The sequence below is a fragment of the Aotus nancymaae genome, unplaced genomic scaffold (assembly GCF_030222135.1).
Source record: "Aotus nancymaae isolate 86718 unplaced genomic scaffold, 86718_ANA_hifiasm-v0.15.2.pri h1tg000012l, whole genome shotgun sequence".
Lineage (NCBI taxonomy): Eukaryota > Metazoa > Chordata > Mammalia > Primates > Aotidae > Aotus > Aotus nancymaae.
Genome location: NW_026988423.1, coordinates 7,385,872 through 7,394,022, shown reverse-complemented (window position 1 = coordinate 7,394,022; position 8,151 = coordinate 7,385,872). Strand labels below are relative to the sequence as shown.

The 8,151-nt window shown below is 48.9% G+C and overlaps 1 non-coding gene across 1 annotated transcript; it reads right to left on the bottom strand.

Annotated features, from left to right (window-relative positions):
* Positions 1-7,608: 7,608 nt before the first annotated feature.
* LOC135274663 (U6 spliceosomal RNA) lies at positions 7,609-7,715 on the bottom strand. The gene has a single exon (XR_010342452.1). It is a non-coding gene; the product is annotated as a U6 spliceosomal RNA (small nuclear RNA).
* Between the last annotated feature and the right edge of the window lie 436 nt (positions 7,716-8,151).

The window sequence follows — 8,151 nt, the reverse complement described above, 5'->3', positions numbered from 1 at the left end:
CTTTTATAAAAACCTATTCCATCCTATCACCTTTGCTAGCCTGACTTGTACAGTTTCGCAGTGGCCTCCAGGTTTTACAGCATTTGCGAGCTCCTGTCCTGGGGATACTGGGAAGGTATACACCCCATAAAGCCAGGGATACAGACACAGATCAGCAGCAGACTCCTCCACCCTCCAGCATCCTTTCTTTTTTTTGAGACGCAGTCTCACTTTTGTTGCCCAGGCTGGAGTGCAGTGGCATGATCTCAGCTCACTGCAACCTCCGCTTCCCGGGTTCAAGTGATTATCCTGCCTCAGGCTCCTTAGTAGCTGGGATTAAGCTGGGATTACAGGCACCTGCCACCACACCTGGCTAACTTTTTTGTGTTTTTATTAGAGACAGGGTTTCACCTGTCCTCATCAGAATCACTGGATCATGACTGACCCCTAGAGGTGGCTTCTCTGCTTAACTGTCAGCCCATGGGCTGGAATGTGACCCCCAAAGCTACTGTAGAAGTTTCCACCCATCCTGGACCATGCTTGCCATCTGTGGGGGAAAGTCCTGTCCTTTGTCTTGTTAGCCCAGCCAGCCTCACAGGCATTCAGCAGATTGGAAAGCCTAAGTGTGTGCTGTGCTGGGCAGGGCTCTCCTGTGGCTTTTTTGGGGTTGAGCGGGAGTGCATTCCAGCCCCTAGCACGCTGCTTTTTATTCCCACCCCTCATCCCTGACCCCCTACACACTCACAAATACAAACAGTCACAGTCACGGGCACACACCGCCCCGGACAGCACCATTTCCAGCCTCCGAAGGGCAGTCTCCTTATGGGGAAGTTAATGAGACAATAAAGAAGGCTCAGGGGTCAGGGAGGACCTATGTCATAAAGAGGCTCCTAGACCCGGTTCTGCCTCTGACTTGCTGGGGGTCCATAAGAAAGTTGCTTCCCCACTTTGGTCCCAGTTGAGAAATGGGGCGGTTGAGCCAAATGGCCTAAGGTTCTGGGTACCTCTAAGTCAGAGACCATAGCTGGTGGTCAAGATGAGAGAGAGTCCCTCGAGTTTAGCCAAATACCTGAGAGGCAGGACAGGCCCGAAGGTGAGCAGCCTGAGCACATAAGGTGGGCCTGGAGCTGAAGCATGAGCCCCACAGCCTGCAGAGCAGCCCTGGACTCGGGAGCCCACTCGCACCAGCCTGGTGGGACTTCAGAGATGTGAGGTCCAGCCTCCCCTAATGTTGCAGGGCTGGGGGCTGGAAGCTGCAGATTCTAACCCCACAGTTGCTTTAGACATGCCAGATGAGCTGGGGCAAGACACACCCCTCTCTATGAAATGATCAGTCAGTCCAATTAGATACACCATGAAGGGCTGTGGAACAAACCCAGCTGTACCCTGGAGATAGACTGACTTCCAGGGTACTCAAGCAGCTGGCCTCTGGGGGAGGGGAGCCAGGTGTGAGAGACAGGGCTCAATCTAGGCCCAGCCTCCACAGGAACCCCCTCTGGAGAGCCCAGGGCAGTCCTGGAGGTGCAGCAGGCGGCAGGTGCACTGGGAGCATGTTTCACAAGGCACCCAATATTGCATCTGCTCAGAGAGGCAGCCAGCTGGAAAGTGGTTGCAGTAGGCAAGGTGGTGGCTGCTCCCCACGGCCAGGAGTCCAGCCCAGCACCCACCCAAGTCCGCCTCAGGCCTGCTCAATTGAGTCATCCATGCTCTGGGCCTTCTGGGCCCACCCACAGTGGAAGGGCTTTGGGGTGACCGGGTGAGCTGGCCCTTGTGGGATGATGTAATTGACTCCTGAGCCTGGACAGGCAGGCAGCCCCTTGCTCACATTCCCACCCCCACCTCTCCAGCCCCCTCATTCCCCAATTCTCCCACCTGCTTCCCTGCCCCAGCACTTGCCTCTGCTCACTCTCATCTCTTTTCCTGCTCCCAGGCTCACCTGCTCACATGTCCTTGACTCTCCTCTGAGTCTCCCTCTTTCCAAGCCATGCCTCTCTCCTTGACACATCCTCCCTGATGGCACCAGAGTACACAAGCTTAAGTCCTTGCACCTCACCTTTACTCCCAGGCATGGAAGGGAGATGACATGAAGAGCCAAACGCCAATTGGCAAAAGATCTGGAGTATGCAGAGGGGCAGATCTGAGGCTGTGGAAGCTCTGGGGGTTCCCTGCAGGAGGCTGCATTTAAGCTGACTCTTGAATGTGGCTCTGAGCTGAGACCTCTTCCTGAAACTCCAGACCAGGAGCCAGCTGCCAGCTGGACCCCTCCATTTGGCATCTCAAAGGAAACTTGCACTCTGGAGGTCTAACTCTGAACCCAGAAAATTCCCTAATCTCAGCCCTGTTTCTTCTTAGGGAAACCACCATGTCATACCCAGTTCTGCACCAAACTCACATTTGAGTAAGGGGGCTCCTGCCCTGCTCTGCCCTGCACTGTGAGTATTCTGGATGAGCCAGTGCAGAGGGGGAAAGAGCTCTCAATGCCATGCCAAACCATGTGAGGCTTAACTCCAACTTCAGCTCTGAGAGCTGTGGGTAGGGAAGAGCCCTAGTCCAGTTTGCTGTAGAAAGACCAGACTGCCACTGTCTGGTACATGGATGGCAGGGGCAGAGTATGCATGGAGAGACAAGGAGGGCAGGGCTGGGGAGGTACAGACATGGCAGCCTCTGCAGGGCCAGCTCCTGCATCCCAGTGAGTAGCCTCTGCAGGCCCAGCTCGTTCCGCACAGCAGCCTTCCAGGCCCAGTTCTTGGTAGCGTTTTGGAGGCCCCTCCAGGCCCAGCTCATGCATCTCATGGCCTCTCCAGGCCCAGGTGCTGCCTCTCAGCTTCCTCTCTGGGCCCAGCTCTTCCTCCCAGCTAGGCTGCATCTACAGGCCCACCTCCTGCCTTGCCTCGCAACAACCTCTGTGGACTCAGTCATCTCCCGCCCAGCTCCTGGTGGCCTTTGTAGGCCCAAAAGGTCCTCAAGTCAAACTCTCCAGACCCACCCAGCTCATGCCTCATGGTGGCCTCTCCAGGCTCAGCTCCTGCCCTCCAACGGCATCTCCAGGCCCAATATTTCCTCAAGTCGGCTTCTCTCGGCCTGGCTCCAGCCTCCTCCCAGTGGCCCAGCAGGCCTAAATGGCCCTGAAATCAGCCTCTCCAGGCCCAGCTCCTGCCCTCCCAGCGGACTCTCCAGGAGCAAAACTTTCTGATGGGCCACTCCAGGGCCAGCTCCTGCCTCCCGTCCAGCCTCCTCAGGCTCGGCCTCTGCCTCCCTCATGGCTGCCTCCCCAGGCCCAGCTCTTCTTCCTCGCTGGGTCTACAGGCTCAATTCCTGACTCACAATAACCATGTTTGTCCCAGCTCCTGCCCAGCTCCAGCAGCCTCTGTAGACTTTAGTTTTTTTCAAGTCAGGATTTCAAGGCCTTCCTTTGGCCTACCGGCGGCCTGGACAGACCCAGCTCCTGCCTGACCACATCCTCTTCAGCTCAGCTATTCCCTATATGGGTCTTTTCTGGCCTTGTTACTACCTGTTTTTCAGCCATTTTGGCAGGTCTTTTGTTTGCCTCACATTGGCCTCTTCAGACCCATCCTCAGTGTCACATCTGCCTCTCAAGATTAAGCTTTTTTTTTTCTCACAGTGGCCTTTCTTACACCAGCTTGTGCCTCACCATGGCCTCTCCAGGCTTATCTTCTGCCTCTTAATGGACACTCCAGGCCATCTCCTGCCTCATGGTGGTTTTTTCTTCCCTGCAATTGCCTCACAGTGGCCTGTTCTGGATCCAGCTCTATAGGTCTTTGATCGTCAACAGCATCAAAAAGCCCAAAGCTTCCCTGGACTCTCATTTGTTCACTTTTTAGCAGTGTGCCTTGGCTAAACACCTGTCTCTACTTTTAACCTGGAGAGTGTATTTTTGACATATTTGTAGTAAATTCTGCCTGTGTCTTTTTACAGTGATGTCTCTTTTATTTCGTGTCTCATGGTTTTTCTTGTCTTCTGGGGGGTTCAGAGGGGAATGGGCCTCTGCTTGGGCTGTTTGTCTTTGCCATGGACATGGTAGCTTCTCATTTCATGTCTTCTTTTTTTATATTTTTTACAGTAAATTTTTTTTTCCTTAGGGTCTTGCTCTGTCACCCAGGCTGGAGTGTTGTCATGTGATCATGGCTCCACTGCCTTTCCCAAGTCAGCAGCTTGAGTAGCGTAGACTACAGGCATATGCCACCATCCCTGACTAATTTCTGATTTTGTTTGAGAGGTTGGTTCTCACTCTGTTGCTTAGGCTGGTCTTCAACTTTTGGACACAAGCAATCCTCTTGCCTGGGTGTCTCAACGTGCTGAGATTACAAGCATGAGCCATCATCCATGGCCTGTCATTTGCTTGTCATGAAGTATTAAGAATTTTTGATTAATATACCATGATTATTTAGATTTGTGAATATATAGATATTTTAAAGTTTTCTGGGATACCAATTTTTTCTTTTCTTCTTCTTTTTTCTTTTTCTTTCTTTTTTTTTTTTTTTTTTTTGAGGCAAGTTACTGCTTTGTCATTCAGGCTGAAGCACAGTGGTGTGATCTCCACTCACTGCAACCTCTGCCTTCTTGGCTTAAGTCATCCTCCCACCTCAGCCTCCTGAGTAGCTGGGACCCTAGGTACAAGCCGCCATGCCAATCTAATTTTTATATTTGTTGTAGAGATGGGATCTCACCATGTTTCCCGGGCCAGTTTGAAACTCTTGGGCTCAAGTGATCTTCCCCCTCAACCTCCCCCTGTGCTGGGATTATAAGTGTGAGCCACTGCACCTGATCTGCCATTCTCTTTTCATGGATCATTAAGAATTTACCTTTTAATTAGTATACTATAAATATATATGTAGATATGTGTGTATATATTTATATGTGAATATATGTGTGTATATATTTACATAGCATACACACACTCCCACGTATACATTGTGAAAGAGATATTTCCATACCTAGAAATTTTTTGTTTTTTTTGAGACAGAGTTTCACTCTGTCGCCAGGCACCAGGCTGGAGTGCAGTGGTGCAATCTTGGCTCACTGCAACCTCCACCTCCCGGGTTCAAGAGATTCTCCTGCCTCAGCCTCCCAAGTAGCTGCGACTAGAGGCACATGCCACAACACCCAGCTAATTTTTGTATTTTTAGTAGAGATGGGTTTCACCACGTTGGTCAGGATGGTCTCGATCTCTTGACCTCGTGATCCACCCACCTTGGCCTCGCAAAGTGCTGGGATTACAGGCATGAGCCAGTGTGCTCAGATCCATTCTTAACTTAAGTATGTGCTCATTCAGTATCATTAAAGTTGTCTTTGCAAAGAGTAGAATCAAGTCATCACTAGAAGAAATGTTATTCATGCCTGTAATCCCAGCACTTTGGAAGGCTGAAGTGGGGGAATCATGTGAGGCTAGGAGTTTAAGACCAGCCTGGGCAACATACAGAGACCCCTGTCTCTGCAAAAGTAACTTTTATTTAACCAGGTATGCCAGGTGCAGTTGCTCACGCCTATAATCCTAGCACTTTGGGAGGCTGAGGTGGGTGGATCACCGGAGGTCGGGAGTTTGAGATCAGCCTGGTCAACATGGCAAAACCCCATCTCTACTAAAAATACAAAAAAATAGCCAGATATGGTGGTGAATGCCTGTAATCCCAGCTACTTGGGAAGCTGAAGCAGGAGAACCACTTGAATCCAGGAGGCAGAATTTGCAGTGATCAGACCATTGTACTCCAGTCTGGACAAGAGTAAAACTCCATCTTGAAAAAAAAATTAACCATATGTGCTGGCACGTGTCTGTAGTCCCAGCTCCTCAGGAGGCTGAAGTGGAAGGAGAACTTTAGCCCAGGAGATAGAGGCTGCAGTAAGCCATGATTTCACTGCTGCACTCCAGCCTGAGTGACAGAGCTACACCTTATCTCTAAAAACAAAAACAAAATCAAAGCAAAAAAAAAAAAAAGGCCAGGCACTGTGGCTCACACCTGTAATCCCAGCACTTTGGCAGGCCGATGTGAGCAGATCACGAGTTCAAGAGATCAAGACCATCCTGGCCAACATGGTGAAACACTGTCTCTACTAAAAATACAAAAATTAGGCTGGAATGGTGGCAGGTGCCTGTAATCCCAGCTATTCAGGACGCTGAGGTAGGAGATTCTCTTGAAACTGGGAGGTGGAGGCTGCAGTGAGCCGAGATTGTGCCACTGCACTCGAGCCTGGGAAACAGAGTGAGACTCCATCTAAATAAATAAATTAATTAATTTAATTAAATAGGGAAGTAAAACCACATGTCCCCTAGGATCCTTTCCTCTTAGTCTTTCCATGAGTTAATTAAAGAGATTTGTTTTCTTATAAGCATATCCCAAAAGATAATCAGGGTAGGTTTTCCATGTTTTCTAGAATCTTGTAATTGCCCCAAATGACGTGGGAGCATTTGGAGGAGAAGCTCTTCCTTGCTTCCTTTATTTTTTTTTTGGAGATGAAATCTCTCCATGTCACCCAGGCTGGAGTGCAGTGGTACAATCCTGGATCACTGCAACCTCAAACTCCTGGCCCTAAGTTATCCTCCAATTCCAACCTCTGGAGTAGCTGGGACAACAGGCACACACCACCATGCCCAGCTAATTTAAAAAATTATTTTGTAGAGTCCGGGTCTCACTATGTTACCCAGGCTGGTCTCAAACTCCTGGCCTCAAGTGATCCTTCTGCCTCAGCCTCCCAAAGTGCTGGGTTTACAGGTGTGAGACATGGTGCCTGGACCTTCATTGCTTTTTAATAACCTTAATTACCTTCTTTTGAATATCTTTTTAAATTATTAATTTTTTTCTTCCCAGCCTACTCCCCAAATATCTTTAGAACTACAATGTTTTTGTCTTTTGAGGCTAGAGTTGAAGCTGATTTCCATAAATAGTCATTTGGAGTCAAGTCTTTTGAATAAAGTGAGTGGCCAGAGATGATGACACAATTTTGGCTAAAACAGTTTCTGAGAGAGCACACTGTGAACTCTAAAATGTGTGTGCCAGTCACCGGGCCACAGTTCACTCATCTTGCCAAACTCAGAATTGCAAATGAAAATTATTTATTTATTTGTTTGTTTATTATTTTTCATTTTAGATAGAGTCTCACTCTGTCACACAGGCTGGAGTGCAGTGGCGTGATCTCAGCTCACTACAACCCCCACCTCTGGGTTCAAGTGATTCTCCTGCCTCAGCCTCCCAAGTAGCTGGGATTACAGGCATGCACCACCACGTTTGGCTAATTTGCATACTTTTTTTTTTTTGAGATGGACTCTTGCTCTGTTGCCCAGGCTGGAGTGCAGTGTCCAGATCTCAGCTCACTGCAACCTCTGCCTCCCCGGGTTCAAGCCATTCTCCCTGCCTCACCCTCCCAAGTAGCTGGATTACAGGCACCCACCACCATACCTGGCTAATTGTATTTTTAGTAGAGACAGAGCTTCACCATGTTGGCAGCTGGTCTCGAACACCTGACCTCAAGTGACCCACCCACCTCAGCCTCCCAAAGTGCTGAGATTACAGGCATGAGCCACTGTGCCTTGACAATTTTTTCTAATATCAAAGGAATTACTAGGGTCTTCCCTTTCTTTTGATTCATTTATTTTCTTGGTTCTGAAATGTTTTTTAAAATATGAAATGCTTTATGAATTTGTGTGTCATACTTTGACAGGGAGCATGCTCTTCTTCTCCATTTCGTGCCAATTTTAGTATATATGCTGCCGAAGTGAGCACTGGTTCTGTGTTTATTTATTTATTTGTTTGTTTGTTTATTTAGTTTTGAGACAGGGTTTCACTGTGTCTTCCAGGCTGGAATATAGCGACATAATCATGGCTCATTGCAACCTCTGCTTCCCAGGGCTCCGGCAATCCTCCTGCCTGGGCCTTTCAAAGTGTGGAGATTACAAGTGTGAGCCACTGTGCTCAGCCTGCAATGTTTAACTGCTGACTTTGATGTTTGGTTTTGGTTGTACTAGACACTCCCACTACTTTTTTCTGTAAAAATTACTGGTTTTTTCAGCTCCTTCAAAAGATCTTTGGTGTTTTTTACATCCTAATATTTGAAGCCAGGTGTGGTGGCTCATGCCTGTAACCCCAGCATTTGGGAAAGCCAAGGTGGGAGGATCTCTTGAGACCAAGAGTTCAAAATCAGTCTGGGCAACACAGTGAG